This window comes from Papaver somniferum, chromosome 5 (assembly GCF_003573695.1).
Source record: "Papaver somniferum cultivar HN1 chromosome 5, ASM357369v1, whole genome shotgun sequence".
NCBI lineage: Eukaryota > Viridiplantae > Streptophyta > Magnoliopsida > Ranunculales > Papaveraceae > Papaver > Papaver somniferum.
The window spans coordinates 175776183-175797287 of NC_039362.1; the positions used below are offsets into that span (position 1 = coordinate 175776183).

Below are 21105 nucleotides of genomic sequence, written 5' to 3' on the forward strand. Positions count from 1 at the left end.
AGACAAGAAAAATTTGGCACTATCTTTTGGATAGTGTTGGGGTTGATTGGGTGTTTCCAGAAACTGTCAAAACAAATATTTGGGAATGGCCTAATAAGAAAAGCAGTAAAGTGGTTAAGAAGATTTGGTGCATTCTCCCCTTCGCAATTTGGTGGACAATCTGGATAGAGCGGAAGTGCAGGTTATATAATCATAAGAAGAGAAATGTTGATCAACTTATTATTTCGGTTAAGTGTACTATGTTTAGCTGGTCATTGCATTCGAAACTTTTTGAGAGATATTCGCTTAGTACCTTAATATGTAATTGGAATGCTATAACTGGTAAAAGTTAACATTTTTTGTATTTGTTTCATTTAGCTTTCATCACTTTGATCATTGTTAAGTTTTTAATGAAATTTACCTTTTTTGTGTCAAAAAAAAAAAAAAAAACACTTTTTCTTCAAATCTTAAAAAAACCCAACATAATCTATGATGCAGAAAATCAACAGAAAGTAGAATATAAAAAAACTATGTTGAATTCCTAAAAGAAACTAAAACATCTATCCTAATACTCAGATCCGTGACTCTTTGCTCATGACTGATTCATTACCCAAAGGCTTACTAAGAAAATTACTCCATTATCAGGGAGAAGATAACGAAGAAAAGAGAAGAGAGAAAAAGAAAATAACTATTTGGGAGCTAGGAAAGAGAAATATTTCCTACTTTGGAAAAAAAAAAGGGTCTCCACATCAGTACATTAGAAAGAGAATTTTTTTTTTAAAAAAAAAATACATCTACATCGTTATTTCTTTCCTTATTGTAATTGCAGTTCTACCTGCAAACAAAACTCAGATCAAGCAAGCCCCTTGCCCGACCCGACGCTGTCAACCCCACCTAGAACAAAAGCCTTATCCTCTGAACAAAACCCAGCAAGTCAGGTTAGCCCCATTACCTGGCCCGACTATCTACCCCATCAAACACTACAGATAAAACGAGAGTTGAGTCCTATCCCTGGACAAAACCCAGCAGTCGGGCCAGCCTTACTACCTGGCCCAATACTACCAACCTTATCGGACACTAGAACAAGTTTGATACCTCATATGAAACGCAGGGCCATCTTCTCCATAAGAAAGGCGATAGGAATCCACTGTCATGGATAATGGTTCCTACGACATATTCAATTAATTTGACAACAAACGGACGTGAAGGGTACAGGTAGGTTCACTTCAGGTACCCCGGGCTTAATTAATATTATTCGGCGCTTGTTTCAGTGTGGTAAATTAGTGTATCAAGGTACGGCTGGAATCTCTTCTCCCAAACACCTTCATATGACCGTACTTCCACTACTGCTAAACTTTCCGTCAACCTATACATTTTGATGCCGACAAATAACTTCCCGCTCGGCCCTTCCAAATTTAGCTTCCAATCACCTTGTTTCGTCATCGTGAGGTTTTCTCCCTCTGCGACTTCACCAATCTTTGTTGCAATGTTCTCCGGTGTCTCTGCAGTAATAAATCGATCACTTTACACTGCGACCGATTTATCGAAACTCTCAAACAAACCTGATAAATCAATCCCCCGAGAGAATGAGATAATATCAAATGCATTCAAGCTGTCGTTTTGAGGATTCATTCCTTTGGTTAGATATTTATCATCATAGTCATGGAATTTGATCTCTTTATAACCTTTCGAAAACCAAGGGTCTTGGATAATTTCATCGACGGTAATCCTAGTAGCTGGATTCGTATCGAGAAGTCTTGAAAAAAGATGTCGTAGACCCGGTGATGTCCGTTTAGGTACACAATACTCGCCTTTATGTATTTTCTCGTAAATACCCGGCAGACTCTTGCAATCAAAAGGAAGATAACCAGAGTTAAGCAAAAACAGTATAACACCGCATGACCATATATCAATCTTCGACCCATTGTAACCTCTTCTAGCTAATATTTCTGGAGCCACATATGCCGGTGTTCCGCAACATGTATACAAAACCCTGTTCTGCGACGTGATCGCACTAAGACCAAAATCTGACACCTTTAAATCACCATTAGCATCGATCAACAGATTTTCCGGTTTAAGATCACGGTGGAAAACACCATGAGAATGACAATAACCAACAGCTGATATCAGTTGTTGAAAATACCGTCGAGTCAAATCTTCCTGACATCTACATTTCGGTATCCTGGAAAAAAGTTCACCACCTGTGACAAACTCCATTACGAAATATATCTTTGCTTTGGTTGCCAACACTTCGAATAATTTGATGATATATGTATGATGCAACTTTCGCATGATCGAGATTTCTTTCTTGATATTCGACACGAATCCTTCTTGTACGATTTTTTGTTTGCTGATTGCTTTTATTGCTACAGTTTGCCCCGTTTGTATATTTCTTGCTTGATATACTTTTGCAAATGCACCGCAACCGAGTAGACGACCCATCTCGTATTTGGCGAATAAAATGTGCTCGGGTATCGGTGAGATGTCACCGTATTCTGATGATGATTCTGAATTTTCTTTCATTGTTGGTGATGGATCAAACAAGAGGTTAGTTTCTGTTTAATTTGCTTTCTTTTTAGAGGTGTTTTAAAAAAGGTTGTTAGCTAGATAGTGGTTTGAGATGAGAAGTGTTCACGACGGGTATGAGACTTTTATAATGTCACCGGCATTTATTTTTCAACTTAGCCGAGTTGTTTCTTCTTTTTTTTTAATTTTTTTAAAGCCAGTTTTTGTGTTCTTCTTCAGGCAAATACGATTTGTTTACTTTTACAGTGTGCTCCACTACTCCTGCAGATATCTATAGGCTGGTTATAACGAATCAAATCGCTGGTTTGCGGATCGTTATGTTCACTAAAATAGTGAGCACAGAACATTTGTTGAAATATATGTTCTGACTTTCAAGTATAGACAGGTGAAGCATTTCTGGCCGCAACGAAAAAAAAAATTGTTCGTGTGGTTACCATAAGGGAGAAGAATGACTGCAAATGTCGACAGTTTGAAGCACCGTGTAATTATTAAATATACTGCTATTGTTTAATTAATTGGGAAAGTTCTGACAAGAAAAAAATGATTATGATTGATAATGATAAGAGCTACAGCTATAATCATTACCCATTTATTATAAACTGTTGAAGAAGATTCGAGAACTTGACCAGCAGTGTAAGTGACGTGCGGACGCGTCAGTTTGTCATGTATTGCAGAGCACTCTCTATACTTTGATATTCGATGGGTAGGGCAAAATAGTGTTTAGGGATGAAAATTTTGGGTTTTTTGTGAACATGCTTGGAGAGTCTGTTAGCATGCACGGGCAAACACCCTATTTTCTCGTAGGTGACTCTGCCCATATGTTGTTGGAGTCTTGCAATAATAGAAGAAACGTCAAATGTATCCAGGATAAGGCTGTCCGATATAACTTGTATTAGTACAATACAAGTTACCCACTCTTAAACTCAGCAACGGGGATGGAAGTAAAACGCCGCACGAAAATAAAAGCAAGAAGATGAAGAAAAGTAGACCTAAAGATGGTCGCTGCTTGTGTGTTTTAAAAAGGGACTTGGTGCTTGGTACACGCGCATGGGCATGTGTCGAAACATGTATATTTTTCGAGTCACCCGCTCCACCCACATTGTTTTACAACATATCCATGAGAACATGGTAATATAGTGGAGCACCTCTTTAGTTTTCCACAATGTGGGACTAAAGGTTCCATTTCATTCACTCAAAAATGAGTGAGTATCTTTAAACCCTTAGATCATGAGATCAAACCACACCAAGACCAAAAAATCATTTATTAAATAACTCATTTTCTCCAACATATGCAAGGTTTTATTCTGCTTCGCTAACGGGTATAAGCGTCACTACATTCATTATTATTTTTTCCGTGGAGTTATAGACATGGTAAATTGCACTATAACAGGTATAAGCGTCACTATATTCATCATTATTTTTTCCTTGGAGTTATAGACATGATAAATTGCACTATACATACCCGAAGGGAGAGTGATCCATTTCTTCATAAACTAGGTTGACAACAAAATTTGTAACTAAATTCTAAAAGTAAAAAGAAACATTTTTCTGGTGAAGTAAACTTTTTATTTATTTCTACCTTCTCGGGTTGATTTCTATTTCTGGACTCTCTCAAAGTTTTTTGCTTTTATAAAAAAAGGTTTCCCTCGTATTATAAATATAAACGGACCGTAACGTCCATAGTTTGAGGTTTGATAAACCATTACATATTGATTCCAGATTTGTATGTTCAAGTAAGTTATTATTGCCCAAAGAACACTTCCAGACCAGGCATGTTTAATAACATATTTTTTATAAAAAAACAAATAACTTTGGATGCCTAAATTATGTTTGATCTTACTATTAAAGTAAAATATTTAACTAAGAAATTAATATCAAAAATCGCGTTGTTGTGGAAGTTTCCGCTGATTTTGTATGTTTGATCTCTCGCGATTGTGTACTTGTCTATAAGCAAGAAGAGAGTAGGTTCCAAAATCATTGTTGAATGTGATGATGTGCCCATTCCATTTTGAAAGATGCCTCGTCTCCTTTTTCCTCTATTGATCTCTCGTTGTAGCGGTTGAATGGAACCCTCTAGCTTCAATAATGTTTCCTATATGATCATACATTGTCAAACCAATTCCTGATTTAGCATTACAATTCATCATTGTTAGAGAAATGCTGATTGTTAGTTTTCATTTGTCCCGCTTGCTCTTCCGTCTATTACGTAGTCACTCTCAAAGTTTCATGTTTTAGAGGTTAGTAGAAAAGGGTTTGCATTATATTATAGTCTGGATTGTTCACTGTCAGGTAATTGTTTATGTATTTTACAATGTTGTTTAATTACTATGGTGACACTGTTTTAACTTTTCTTCTTGAACGTTATGTTACATCTCACTTTCCATTCTACCCCATACCCCCTTCTATCTGGATTTTCAAACTAGTTGTTTAACCATTCATGAAATGAGTTTGTGCCATTAGTAATAAAATGCATATCAAAGTTAAAGTGCATCCAAACTTGACAAGCAAAATTGCATTCTAAAAAAAGATAGGTTAGAGTTTCTTGACCATTTTGGCAAAGGTTATAAGTGGTATTAACTTTTGGATAACAGCTGCAACTCTCATCCTATTATGAAGTATCGAGTGTGCATCTTTCCGTTTGAAATGTTTAAAAGATGGAGTGATATTCATGCTCCAAATGTTATTCCAGTTTTGGTTTGATTCTTCTGAAGAATTTACGTGGTTGTAAAGAGATTTCACCATGAATATACATGTTTTGCTTAGATTCCAAAGTGGAGAATCTTCCCTGCGCGCAAATGGAATTCTAATTTCCTTAATCTTATCAACAATACAACTTTCAAAACATTTAGCAAGTTTGTTAAAGTCCGACCGGTTAGCTGGTGTAAAGGGATCACTCACCTTAACGAGATTTTCAGTTTCGAAGGTATATTTTGATACGGTGGTTTTATGTCTGGATTCCAAAAATCTTCCCAAATGTTAATATTTATGCCTTTTCCAAGGACCCAGAAACAATTTTATTTTATTTGATTAATATATGTTAGTAACCCTTTTCATATCCGGCTATCATTTCTATTTAGGACACAATCAGTGTGAAGATCATCTCTATTTGGGTAATACTTGGCTTTAAAAATAGTGGCACATAGATACTTAGGATGCTCTTTCAGTTACCACTCCATTTTAGCTATCATAGCTAAGTTGAAATTTTTAACATTTTTGATTCCCAAACCCTCCCCCTCCTTGAGGGATTTAGTTATAGAATCCACGTTTTAAGATAAATCCTCTTCTTACCTTGATCGTTTAATCTATTTTTCGTTTTTTCCCCACTAATAATCTCGTCGGAGTTTTGTTATACCATTATAAAATCTTGATTGGTATCTTAATGCAATTCATTTGATAAACATACAATGAAGAAATTACGTTTTTAACCATCACCGTTTTTTCAGCATTATTAAGATGCAAGTTCTTGCAACTAAGCAACCTATTTTTCATTTTTTCAACTAATGGTTCAAAACAAGATATCTTTGATCTATTAGTAAAAACAGGGGAACCTAGATATTTTTCGTTTGGGAAAATTGCATTGATTCCAAGAATCTGTTTAACAGTTTGTCTAATATTGGTTTCAGTTTTCGGACTAAAGAAAACTCCTAATTTATTCAGGTTTATTAGTTGCCCGAGGCTAAACCAAAATCTTCAAAAAAAGTTATGATACTCCCTCCGTTCCATTTTAGATGAGTGGTTATTTTTTTGTTCCACATTACTTGATAGTTTTCATATTTTATCCACAAAACTACCATCAATGTCCTCACATTTTGTCTTGGAACCATAAGTTTATTTTTAAACACACTAATAGCAATTAATGCTTGAAGACTTTTCTCAAAGGCATAAATAGAATTTTTTTATATCTCTTTTTTTCTTAATCTATGTGAGAATTCCATAAACATCATCTAAAGTGGAACGGAGGGAGTATGTTTTTTCGTTTATCTTGCAAAACAATAAGCAATCATCGATAAACAATAAATGTCTAATTGAGAACCACAAACAAAGACATGTAAGCTTTATCGTCTTTGAGATTTTTTATTTTTCTTCTTCAGATGCACCTTCACCACTAACTGAAATATACAACTTTATATAAAATAAAGACATATCATTGGCATCAAATTACATCACATGAATAAACAAATGAGACACACGCATTGAATTAACAATGGAGACAATATATCCTACGGGTACACCTTATAGACAAAGATAAAGATTTTGTTTTCTTGCTTAGAGTTCTTCTAGTGGATGCCACAAGTGTAAGAGAGGCATGACTGCAAATGTCGACAGCCGTAACATTTTTGATCACCCAAGTGTAATTCAATATTTATTGCATTGTTTAATCAAAAATTGTACTAGTTTAATAAAGTATGACTTCTTGTGATCGTTACCAAAATTGATTAAATATGTTTATATTTATTTATTTATTTATTTATTATATATATATATAATAAAATTTGAAATCAAATACTTACTCCGTATTGATTCTGGCTCCACATTTTGGAACTCCACGGAGCCGTGCTGAGAGTGTTTCTAATGAAGATCTCTCATCGATTATGGCCACACAAATTGACAAAAAATATACTTTTAACCGCTATGACATTTTCGATGGATAAATAACTTCTCGAATTCCAGAAAAACCCATTTCAGAAAAAAAGTGATATTCCTGAAACATAGTGATATTATCACTTTTTCTGAAATAGATTACGAGAATGTCATTTTTTCGGAAACGGAAAATTAATCGATCCATAAATCAAAATATGGTTGCATGATGTGTTATGCATTCTTTGTGCTGGTTAGCATAATGGTTATGCATTCAATTTTCAAGAATCGTGCCTAAACTGAAAGTATCACTTTTCTTGAAACAGAAGGAGCATATTAGTTGCAACGGAAAGTTACTTGATGCATAAACCAAAATATGGCTACATAAATTATTATGTATCCTTTGTGGTGGTTTGCATAATAGATATACATAATTTTCTAAAATTGTGCCTAAAATGATAAATACCTCCGAATTTTTCGTAAAACTTGAAATTTGATATTGTTGTTTGTACTCGTTACGTAGACTTTTTTATAACCTTTCCAACGAGATAAAATTTGTAAAAATTACAACGCACGGATTTTTAGATATGTTATAATTAAGTTTGTTTTCCAATTATATCCCTGAAAAGATAGGATACATAAGAAAAAATATGATACATATGGAATTATGTGAAAAGGTTTCACCAACAAAAGGCTCATCAATTCCAATCTTTTTATCGAATCGGACATTTGTGTTAGGTTTCATTTTATAAAAAGGTGGCCATAAAAGGGACTCCCTCCTTTCAGGCCCTTCGGGCCTTCCGGTCGGTCGTCCCAATTATAACTTCCTAGTTTGGGCGTAGCCATTTTATTTGCGCCTACGACTACAAGATTAAAAAAAAAAGATATTTTGAAGTAAAATGGAAAACCCCCTATCTAACTATTTTATTTAATGGCTAATTTATCTCTGATTAGTTAGTGTTAATTCAGGTGATTAATTGATGTTAAAGTCTAGAGAAAACTCATCATCTTCTTCATCCTTTGCTCAGATCTAGTCCTCTTGGGGCTAGATCTGAGCAAAGATTATTTGTTTTTAAGAGCTATTTAATTATTTTGAATAAATTTCTTCGTTAATAGAGCCATTCTTTTCTTCGCTATTAGGGCGATTGTTCTCTTCGCTATTAAGGCGATTTTTATCTACATTTTTGATAGTGTTTTATTCTATATATTTGTTCGTGATTTGGTTCGTTGGATACAAGTACATTAGCGATTTGACGGACGTAAGATCAAATTATTCTTCAAAAAAATAATAAATCTAGGGTTCTGGAGCTTCTCGCTACGCATGAGATTTTGCGAAAATCACTCCTCTCTCATAGCAGTATCTCTTTTCAAGAAGAAAATCAATCAAAATGGTCGAACTTTGATTTTGAATACCATTCCTTCTCCAATCTCTACATACAATATTTGGGTGCTACCGTTGTGGATCGCTCTTTCTCTTCGCGATTTATTTTCGTTTAGCATCTATCATTGTATTTGTTTCATGCTTATGTCGTACTTTTTTTTCCTTAAAAACCATCATGTAAATGTTTCTTATTTGGAATGAAATACTAATGGTTTGATTATAAAAAAAAAAAAAATTGTAAACCTAGAAATCAAATAATCTTGAATCATCATCAAAACATGTAAAAAAAAAATCTCAACTCAGAATCGATATACGTTCATGCACTTGTAAAACTATTTTAAGAATCGGTTTGTAAGGCTTAGAATGTGGACTAATTGTAACATTCAAGAGTTTTTCAATGATTTTTTCGCTAGAATCGGTTTACATGGGCTTTATGTAAACCATTCTGAATCTGGGTTCTTCGATTTTTTTGCTCATAACTTCTTCGTCCGATGTTGGAATGACCTCATTCTTTTTACGCTCAACTCGTATTTTCATGGTATATAATATAAAGATAAAAATTTTAGGGTTTGTGCAAATTTTAAACATGCATGGTTCATGAATTGGTAGATGTGTGCATTAGCGTAAACCGATTGTGGTTGATATAGGTGTACCATATCTACCGATTCCGGATCAACAACCATTGGTTTACGTTAATGCACACATCATCCTATTCTGGTTAGGTTTCAGAAAAAATTGATGAGAAATTTCAGAGATTCATAGTTAAATCATTGATGATTCCCTCTTAAAAGGAATGGATTAAAAGGATTTAACTCAATCACTCGAATTTTTTTGTCGCCGAAATATTGTTTAAAAACCAAAAAATGGAGAACTGAATTTTCGTTTGTGATTAGGTTTTATTTTGATAGATTGAGTTTTATTATTTTGATTGAAGATTGTTGATAGAAATGATTTAGGTTTTAGTTTTTTTTTTTTAGATAGTTAGAATTATTAGTTTATATAAGGGTAATCTAGTATTTTAATTCAGTTCAGACACCCCTTATCCATCTCTATTGGGGATGAAGAAATCCATAGACCCCGAAATAGGAAGGTAATTCTAGCCCACTTCTATTGTCCTTCACAATAACATTTATGTATTTTTCGCTCCAATCGGACACATAATGTTTCTTCAATTTTTCGACAGTAAAGTGCGGTTAGAAAATGCAAAAAAAAAAATTGAGATGAGAGTTTATCACACGGATATTACCCACTGAGGGGAGTGATTCTAACACTTGAGTTAGTAGCGGGCTACGGTTGGAAAATAGGGTCATCTCCCTTCTTCACATGGGATAAATCGCGGAATTGAGTCTATCGATAAAAGAGTCGGCTTAAATATCACAAACTGATTAATAGAGCATATGAATGAAATGAAAACACTTGGTGTCTTTCACTTTCTTATCCAAAATTATTTCCCCAATACGCGCAGCTTCCACATTAGTTCATGGCATTCACAATGGGACCACCGCTTACCGGAATGGTTCATCATTCCTATGCTCATGGTTTAGATAGGTAACATGTAATAAGTGAAAAGTTAAGGGGATATTTCAGGGGACAACAATCAAAGTCAATATGAATAAACGTTATAGCAAAGGTGAGTCCTTTGTGCAATAGATAGATTCTAAGGACTACAAGTTCCTACCTTTTTCTAATAAACAAAATCCTAAATAAATCTGCTTATAAAATTCCATTAAACGTTTTTTGAATTTGGAAGCTGGGTTTTGAAAGTGCATATAAATTGATAATAGAATTTGGAGTAAAAACCAACAAAAAATTTGATATACCACCTGATACTTATTGCAGGCAAACCAAAAGGCAGCTTAATTTCTTTTTGAAGTAAATTAGATTTTGTACGCTGAATAGTTATTTGAGTAATTTCAAAAATCAAAAAATAACTTATGTTGAGTCTTATGGTTATTTAAAAATTGAACTCAAGAAGGAAACGTGTGGTATAAATAGATTGATTCCAACGTCTGCTTCATCATTTTGCTCGAGGCAAAGATTAAAAGTGTTAGAAATATTATCTTATTAGAGATATTATTCGGTAGTACATATTGTTTTGATTAGGCATGTGTATTCTCATTATGTCGTAATATTTTGTTCCCTATATTCAACTGTTCACGCATATAAGAACAAGTTGTATTGTAATCATTTGTTTCACTGAATAAGATTATCACATTCTTCAGAATATACATGCCATGACTATTTCTGTCATGGCATCAGAGCCTGGCAAGATCTGAGAAACCATCTTTCGCTGCAACATAAATCTCAAATATCAAAAACCTTGCACTGATTTTCTTTCATATCAATCAACTTGTCTCCACTCTCTATCTTTTCAACAACAGACTACAGAAACCCTAGCCGCAAACCTTCATATGTATCTTGTCTTCAAGATGTCAAGAGAAGAGTATCAACTCATTACCACAAAATTTGATGGTACAACTAAACGTCCAAACATTGCCGACACGACTGCAAAAGAAAAAGATAAAGAGACTGTAGGAGAAAGCATGAAACCTGGGAGATCAATAACATAACATACTCACATGGATAATCAACACGGTGATAACTTCCATAAGCATGCAACTCACAGATTCGAAACTGCCAAAGAAGCACGGGATTTTCTCTCAACAAGGTATACTGAAATCAACTTTTCTCAACGTTATAAACTTGAACAAGATATCAGATCTCTGAAACAACAACATGATCAATCCATTTCTGACTTTCATTCTGAGATGTCAGTTATATTGAATCAGTTAGCTCTTATGGAACCTAACTGGACAACAGATATTGAAATATGGGAGAAATATAGGGAAAAAACACAATTAGTTCAGCTTTTAATGGCATTAAGAGATGAATTTGAAACTGTTAGGGCATCAATCCTTCATAGATCACCCCTACCAACTGTAAGACTTCACTTTCTGAACTTATCACTGAAGAAACTAGGAAAAGAATCAAAACTGGTATTCCTACCGTACTAGCATTACCTTCTCGAACAAGTTTTAACAATCATTTCAACTCTCAAAAGTATCATCGTGATACAACTCAAGCTCTGTGCTATAACTGCAAGAAACCTGGACATGTATCCAAAAACTGCACTCTACCATCTATCACAACAACATCAAATATTTCTCAAAGTTCAACTTCACATCCTCATTGCAATTACTGCAAAGAACCTGGACATACTGTAGGAAACTGTCATCACCTTCATCCAGGAACATGAGAGAAAATAGAAGGCTAAATGCTGCTACATCAACATATAATTCTGCTCCATCATTGTTAGCCGCACCAGCAGTTGTGGAAAGTGCAGAACCAGCAGGGAGAAAATTTTGATCGCGCACTGCGCAATCAAACTTTGAACTAACACCTCCATCGTCGTTAGATTACTAAGATTTGACGTCATCATATTTTGAACTTTACCACAACTATTTTCCAGATTTTAGGTTTGTAAATGACCAATAATGCCCCTACAACTTTGGGCGCCAAATCAGGTGATGATCGAAAGGAACATTTTCATGAAAAGTTCAAGTTTTTGTGGTCGTAACATTGAACTAACTTATTTCCATAGATTACAGTTAAAGGAATGAGATATCTTATCAAGAATAATTGAGAACTATGACTGGTAGTGATGGTTAAGTTGAAGCTCTCTTTTGTTTAACGATCAATTAGGGGCAGAATTCAAAATTCAACCAGACGAGCTAGTTAAAAAATATTTAATCGCATAAGTCAATCAAGAAGCTTGGTTCGGTGTATTGTTTTGCACTCCTTAAGCAATATAGCCAAGCAGTTGATCTATGCTTGACTATACATGTGAATTCAAATTAAGAATCAAGATAATCTTTCCAAACGTTTCTTACCAGGAATACCGAATACACCAACAAAAGAGTTTTATGCTGATTGGATATGTTATGTCTAAGTCATTTCCAAAATCAGATTATCATAACGATATTTTCCTCGCATGATTCGTGATATCTTAGCGCCCAAAGTTGTAGGAATATTGTTGGTCATTTACAAACATAAAATCTGGAAAATAACTATGGTTAAGTTCAATATAGAAAATAATGAACTGAAGGCTTGTTAGTATAGTTCGTTTTTAGATAGTTGTAGCACGCAAGCAAATTAAGAAAACTGAAAATGTTACAGTCTGTCATGTATGGATCATTTTTTAGGATAAAAATTAAGATCCTACCATTCATGAAAGTAAAGACACACAAATCTACATCTAATATATGAACAACTATTTCCTACTATTTTAGGCCGGAGCATCATCTATATATAGTATGGCCTGAAATATAAGCTATCGGCTTATTTTGGAACTCGTGAGGAGTTTTTTTTTTCCTCAAAGTATAGTGTTGATCAATACCGTAGTGGAAAAAAATCATATCTTACTTAACGTAAAGTTTCACAGCAAAAGTTCATACTAACTTCATATAAAAGAAAGATTAAAGAAAGATTAACCTTAGTTTCTGACTAGCAACTTTGAGAAAATCTTAAATCTCTGCTTCGAATTCGGGTGACAAAAACCTATTCGTTCTCATCCAAAATTTGTCCATTCTAAGATGAGTGAGTTAATATCTCTTCTTTTCAAGTTTGTTCTCGTGGATTCATGTTAATGAGCACTGCAAGAACACAATAACAATCATGAAACAAATACCCAAGATTAGATAAATAGAAACTGGAATAATATTTGGAAAAGTAAACCCAACAAAGGGTGAAAATCAAGTCAGACCTATGACTGAAAAGGATGAGTTAAGTGTTTATGCCTCTTCTTCTCAACCACATCATGTGGATCCATGGGAAATGAAAAATTCAGGAAAACCCTAACAATTGGCAAACAAATACACAAAGTTAGATAAACAGAAACTCAAATATCAAAATTAACGAAAGTAAATATTAAAAAGGTTAGGAATAAGCTAGTCAAACCTAAAAGAAAAGGATGAATTAGATCGAAGAAACTCCATTGAGCAACGAACTATCTGCGTTGAAAAAATAAATAGATATATATGATTCAAACTCTAAAAAAGACAAACAATCTGGGTTCGCTAGATTCATATATCAAGGATGAATTTCTCTGCTAGGGTTTCTCTTTTTCTGTTCCGAATCTGAGGGTACTAATTTCTCTGGATGAAAGAGATTTGGGGAACATAAAATAGAAAATGGGGAATTATAAAAAAGAAGAAAAAAAACTGAATTAGTGCGGAAACTGGGTGTGCGCCTTCTCAAATATTCTTTCCACCATTGGGATATGGGGATTTTGAGATTCACCACGATTTGAACGATATAAAACTTACGCCTTAGACACGTGTATTTGAACGACAAAGCTAATTGATTTAGACACGCGTCATACAAATTCCGAGACCATAAAATATCGACGAACTTGGAGACACGGCTAAACAGATCCCGAGACTAAAGACATGGTGAGTGGTCACGGGATTTCAGAACACCGTGTCGAACGGACATTTAGTCACGTTTATAGATTAGACCGTGACAACGACAACCGTGACCATAACTCCTTATTCTACTAGTGTTCTAACTTTTGGGGAGAATTAGTTCTTACAACAGTATACACCATAAATCATATTCCTACTGCTGTCATAGGAGGAATATCTCCATATGAAAGTCTTTATGGTAAGCCACCAAATTACTCTGAACTTCGTGTCTTTGGATTAACATGTTTTGTTCTCCTTACTAAACGAGAACGTAAAAAACTAGGTAAAAAGAATACCATCCGTGTGTTCTTAGGATATGGAATAGAACAAAAGGGATATTACTGTTATGATCCCGAGAGTAGAAGATTGCGTATCTCTAGACATGTAACCTTCTTGGAGAAAATACCATTCTGGTCTCTTCCTACTAGCAAAACATCTAGTTTAGAAACATTCTCTTATCTAGATCCTTTTGAAGACGTAGCCTCATCTCAGTCAAATATTCATATCACTACTACTCCTGATCTTGCAGTTATTTCACCTCCAGAAGTCTCAGAAACAGTCACCAATGACTCTACGGACAATCCTGACATTGCTTCTCCGGAAAGGAATCATGTGACTGAAGCTACGACACTTCCACCTCGTACTCGTCGACCACCAACTAAGTTCTCTAACTATCATTGATCTGTATCTTCTATCTTGTCTCTACATGAAACCAAATCTTACAGGGAAGCACCTACAATCCCTGACTTCCAAAACTCTATGGGAGAAGAGTTACCAGCACAGAACAATGCAAATACATGGGACATGGTAGATCTTCCTGCAGGAGAGTCTGTTGTTGGTAGCAAGTGGGTTTACAAGATAAAGACAAACTCAGAAGGTAAAATAGAACGATATAAATCTCGTTTAGTGGCTCAAGGGTACACACAAGAGTATGGAATTCACTATGAAGAAAAATTTGCTCATGTTTTTCGCATGACTACAGTGCATACTCTTATTGTCGTTGCTTCTTCTCATAATTGGGATCTTCACCAAATGGACATCAAGAATTCCTTCCTCAATCGAGAACTTGAAGAATAAGTTTATATGCAACCGCCACATTGCATCATGCTCCAAATCGAGTATGCAAACTTAACAAAGCATTATATGGTCTCAAGCAAGCACCTCGTGCTGGGTTTGAAAAATTCTCAAATGCTATTCTTCAATATGGATTTATTCAGAGTGCATATGACTCAGATATGTTTACTCGAAAAACTGAGAAAGGAATTGTTATTATTCTTTTGGATGTCGATGACATGATCATTACTGGAAAAGACTTGAAGGAAATCCATGCTTTGAAGCGTCATCTATGTTCTTGCTTTGAAATGGAGGATCTTGGTCTCTTTGGATACTTTCTTGGGATAGAAATCGATAAATCTTCTAGTGGTTATTTTATTTCTCAAGTTAAGTATGCAACCAACATTCTTCAACGTGCAGGGTTAACTCATAGCAAGATTGTTCATACATCTCTCAAACTGAATGTCAAACTCAACTGTTACGAAGGAAAAGCATTATCTAATCCTACACTGTATCGTCAGCTTGTAGGGAGTCTTAATTCTCTCACTATTACATGACTAGATATCATCCATGTAGTCCATATTGTAAGTCAATTTATGTGATCTCCAAGATCAACACACTATGTTGTTGTTCTTCGAATTCTGCATTATATCAAAGGTACTTTGTATCATGGTTTACACTTCTCAAGTAATTCCGATCTTCGTCTTCGTGCATACTCCGACTCTGATTGGGCAGGTGATGTTACTGATCGACGATCAACCACTGAATATTGCCTATTTTTAGGTAACTCCTTAATCTCTTGGCATAGTAAGAAACAAACTGTGGTATCTCGCTCTAGTGATGAATCTGAATATCGAGATCTTGTTCACACTACTTCAGAAATTGTTTGGTTACGACGGATCCTTCAAGATATGTGAGTTACATTATCCGAGCCTACTTCACTCTCCTGTGATAACAAGGATGCTATTCATATTGCTCACAATGATGTGTTTCATGAGCGTAGAAAACACATTGAGATTGACTGTCATTTTGTACGTCATCACTTCAAACACTTGACAATCTCACTGCCACATGTTTCTTCAGAATTGCAGCTAGTAGACATCTTTACCAAAACTTTACCTTCTACTCGTCTCAAGTTCTTGGCTTCCAAACTCAACATGCACTCTGCACCATTGTGTTTCCCTATATATTCATCTGTTCACTCATATAAGAACAAGTTGTGTTATAACCATTTGTTTCACTGAATAAGATTATCACATTCTTCAGAATATACATGTCATGACTATTTCTGTCAGAAAGAAAACCAAAGTGGTTGATAGTTTAACGCGGAAAAAAACTTTTTTTGTGTGTAACCATTTAGACATAAATTATTTATTACAAAAGATAATCCATGGATAAAGACGAGTTCATATAACTTTAAATGGTACGTGTTAGGACGAGTCTTATGGCAGAGCGTGGAAAGCTAAAGAGAAGATTGACACAGGCAAGGATGCAATCCTCGCTGAAAAGAGTAGAAAAACGATGATCAGGTCCTCGCTTATTCACTTTTCATAAGAAAAAAATATTATAGGTACATTTGCCCCATATTTTGGGTCCACTTTTAATATTTTGGGCGAAGATACAATCCTCACCCATACCAATTCCCTCCTTCGCCACTACACCCAGGTGTTCTACCACTCTACTTGGCACCACTGTACATGTGATACGGGGACGTTCCACAAGAGTCAGCCTTATAAATGTAATGAATTAAAAGAGGAAGAAGAGGGTCCTTCTTTTATTTATTTTTTAGAAGCAATGATTTAGCTCATATGTGCTGCATTTTTCTATGTATTCTTCAACCCTTTAAAACCATAAGACTTTGCCAGCAAGTCAACCTGAGTCGGATGTTGCTTTGAAGTTTGATTTGATGAGCCACGAAACTCTATAGCTTGTTTGGATAGCACCCCACAAGTTATTTTTTGACTTCTGGAAACAAAAAAGTCAAAATTTAGTTCAAGTCCACAATTCAGAATAACTTCTCAAAGTAAAAGAATTAATTTTTTGTGAAGCAAAATCATTTTACTTCAGACTCCTGCTTTCGGCATCCAAACATGGTATGATTCGATGCCTTTAGGCATCTTTTATCCCATTATCCTAAATGGAAATAACCCAGGCACCACAATAAACCATGCTTCCCCAGGAAAAGTATTTGTTTTTTCTATTATGTGTTATATTTAGGGGTGAGCATTTGGACCGTAATCCGCGGATTTAACCGGGACCAACCGTTCATTTGTGGATGGATGCACGGACCGTTCCTTAATGAGTTGGATGCAGATGAAATTTTTGAAATCCAACTGAAAACGGATCGGATCCGGATGCAACCTTGAAAATCCGTTGGACATTCATATCCTTAAATTAAGAGAATTTATATAGTTCTAGAAAATACTATGGATGATTTAGGAATTTTTAAGATTTTTGCTTGGGGTGTTGTACATGACATATTTATATTTGTATACATATATAGGATATGTAGGTTTTATAAGGAGTCATTTGTGTCAGCTTATTTTCTTTACTATAAATTTTAACTAAAACAAATCCATTGGATTATCCGCATCCAATCCGTCCATCCGTGCATCCATTGGATATGGATTGGATGCGGATGCCAAGTTTGAAATCCGTAGTGAAATGGATTGGATGCGGACGAAGCGAAAACCGGTCCATACCGGCCCATGCTCACCCCTAGCTATATTACATACTGAGCCCAATGGGCTTCGTAACGTATTACATCCGGTTCGTTGAACTCCGGTTTGGAACCATCACCTAGAGACTACCTCAAAAAAGGAAAAAAAAAAGAAAGAAAAAAAGAACGCACCTACAGTGACATCAGCCTGGGAAACCTGTTGTAGCTACTAATTTCAGCAAGTAGGAATTACTGTTTAGTCCAGTTTTTCATGACCCAGTTAATGGCTAGTCCACCCGTGAAAAACATTTACTCCCTAGTCCAAAAACATGTTTCCGGACTAGATTATTTACTTGCTAGTCCAAAAACTTTGTGGAGATTATAAAGTGTGTTTTCTAAATGCCTAAAACACCCTTCCAGATCTAATTAGTATCAACAAATGTAAATATTACTAGTAGTATGTTACTACATACTAATAGTATCAATATGGTGATACTACATATTAATATGTACTATACCAGTAGTAACAAAAATATGTTACTAGTAAATTAGGTAACTACTTTACTAATAACTAGTTTACTAGTAGTAACTAGTATACTAGTATACTAGAAGTAACTAGTAGTAATATGTAGTAACTAGTATGTAGTAACTAGTAATATGTAGTGACTAGTATACTAGTAGTAATATGTAGTAACTAGTAGTAATATGTAGTAACTAGTATACTAGTAGTAATATGTAGTATCAATATGTAGTAACTAGTATGTAGTAACTAGTAGTAACATATAGTATCAATACATACTACAAGTAACATACTACTAGTAACATATGTAGTATGTAGTAATATATGTAGTAACAGACATAGTGTTATATGTTAGGGTTAGTAGAGTAATTTTACTTTTTTCAAAAAAAATTTGGACTAACGAGTAAATATATTTTTCCGCTGGACTAGCCATTAACCCGGGTCGGTTTATTGGACTAAACAGCAAAGTTCTCATTCAGCAATAGGAATGATCCAAAGGTTGTTTTAGATAAGTTCATCTTCTGCGTATGTTTCTTATTAAATTTTTTATTTGAACGATTTTTTGGGGACCATGGTTTTTTTAGGGGGACCATGGTTTTATTTTGGGTAAAGACATTAGAAGTAAATCTAGGTCACCTCTTATCTAGATATTTATACTAATACCTAAATTACCCTCCTGATTAATTTTGGGTGATGATTAGTTAGTGTAATGATTAGTGAGATGATTAAGTTAAAGATAATTAGTGAGATTAAAAAATCAGATGGTTTTTTTTAAAGAAGTAGAATTATTGAGAGAGTAATTTTAGAGAAGATGAAGAAGGAAAACATGAAATCGATGGATTTTACCAACCACAACCGGAGGAAGGGTATTTGGGTACCCAGGTAGGCTTCAAACTTAGATAATGTTGGTTGAATTGCTCCAAACTTTCAAAAAAAATGAAATTTTTTATGTAGATTTGGGCCAGTTCGGTTACCATATGTCAAGAACATGTAACCGAACACACCTGAAAGTGTAGTTCGGTTACGTTTTCCAAACACGCAGGTTACCGAACTCGCTCGTTAATGGAGGTTTTGGTCGTACAATGTAATGTTCGGTTACCTAGGATAAAATGGTAGGTAACCTAACTTTGAACTTAACAATTTATTTGGGTACATCTTGTGTGTTCCGTTAGTTCGCAAACTTCAACGCAACCAAGTTCCCAACCGAACTGCAGGTTAAAAGTAACCTAGTGTTAGAAGTTCGGTTAGTTCACAAACTTCAACATATTTTGCGAATCAACCGAACTGGGCTTATATGAACCGAACTTGTGGACTTCTCATTATTTTCGTAAACTAAAGTTCGGTGATATCCTTATTTTGCGAAGGAACCGGACTTATGGACTTGTGTTGTTCTAATACAAGGAGTTCGGTAAAAAGTATTTTTTTGCGAATCAACCGAACTCTGAGTTCGGTTAAGAAAAAATTAATTCTTGATAACCGAACTTTTCTCTGGAAAAAAAAACCCTCCATTAAACCTCTCTGCAACTTCCATTTTCAACTCATTTTAATGATTACTTCTCATTTATTCAACCAAAAACGAATGACAAGTAATAGGTTTGTGAGAATATCTTTGTTAATGTTTTAAATTAAGCTATATATATATATATATATTGGTGGTGGTTGGTGATGGTGGTAATCGGAGGTGGTGGTGGTGATCGGTGGTTGGTGGTGGTGGTGGTGGTAATCGGCGGTGGTAGGCGGCGGTGGTGGTGGTAATCGGTGGTTGTTGTTGGTGGTGGTGGTAATAGATGATGGTGGGAGTTGGTGGTGGGAGGAGGTGGTGGTTATATATATATGTGGTTATTGGGTTGGTTTTAAATTAAATTAGGTTAAGGGCAGGTTAGTCATTTCAATGTTTTAAGACACCCCTTATAACTATAGGGTAGATGACCTAATAGGACCATGGTCCCCCAAAAAAACCATGGTCCCCACAAAAATCGTTCTAAATTTTTTATGGAAAATTTGTCATTTGGTCCTAGGCCCATATAAGATGTTATAACAGGGTCCAACCAGGAAACAAACTTAATCTAGGGTCCATAGTTGTTTTAAACAAATAAAAGACATGACTACCCATCTTAATAGCACGTGTGGTGCGGTGATAACAAAATTTAGAACACGCTCAAAAAGAAGAGAGATAAAATATGCAAAAGAATAGCTTTCCTCCATCTTTTTTCTCCCACTTCTCCCGAGATTTCAATGAGATCGATGGAGTTTGGTTGCAGTGTAAAAACTGGATCTCGATCTCTCGTAAAAACTATATCTCGATCTCTCGTCTTTTCCTCCCTAAATTAACGAAAGAATGTAGTTGAGTTTCAGTTGGATCTCTCCTGTCAGATTAGTCTCTACATCTTTCATTTCCTTTCATTTTATTTACAGATTTTAGATAACAGGTAGTGGCGATGGTGTTGGCGGCGGTGAAGGCGTTGGAATTGAAGATCTGTAAATATGTTTAATTCGTATAATTTTTCTCCTTCTCTGTCTTCTGTTCTTTTTTGTTTTGTTTTAATCATGGTGTAGATTTTGGTTGCTAGTGTACCAGCAATTGTTGATATAAGAAAAATAAAGTTAGTTATACAATCCTAGAGTATATATATGCTGTACTAATAAATTATCTAGGTCGGTTTTGACATTATCAACTCTCGGTACGTATTAGCCATACTGAAAAAAAATGACACTAGAAACTTTCGGTACATATTTGCTATACTGAAAAGTATTGGCTAAACTTTCATTACATACTAGCTATACTGAAAATTTTGCTATCATTAACCTTCAGTACATATTGGTTGCACCAAAGAGATTAGGTCGGTTTGGACATTTTCAATTGCCGGTACAAATGTTCGCCGGGGAATAAATTCCTAGGTCATTTTAATTGATTTAGACATTAGGATCAATACTGATACTGAAAAAC

The 21105-nt window shown here is 34.9% G+C and overlaps 1 pseudogene; it reads right to left on the reverse strand.

Moving 5' to 3' along the window:
- Positions 1 to 728: 728 nt before the first annotated feature.
- LOC113278203 lies at positions 729 to 2729 on the reverse strand (annotated as a pseudogene).
- Positions 2730 to 21105: the final 18376 nt, after the last annotated feature.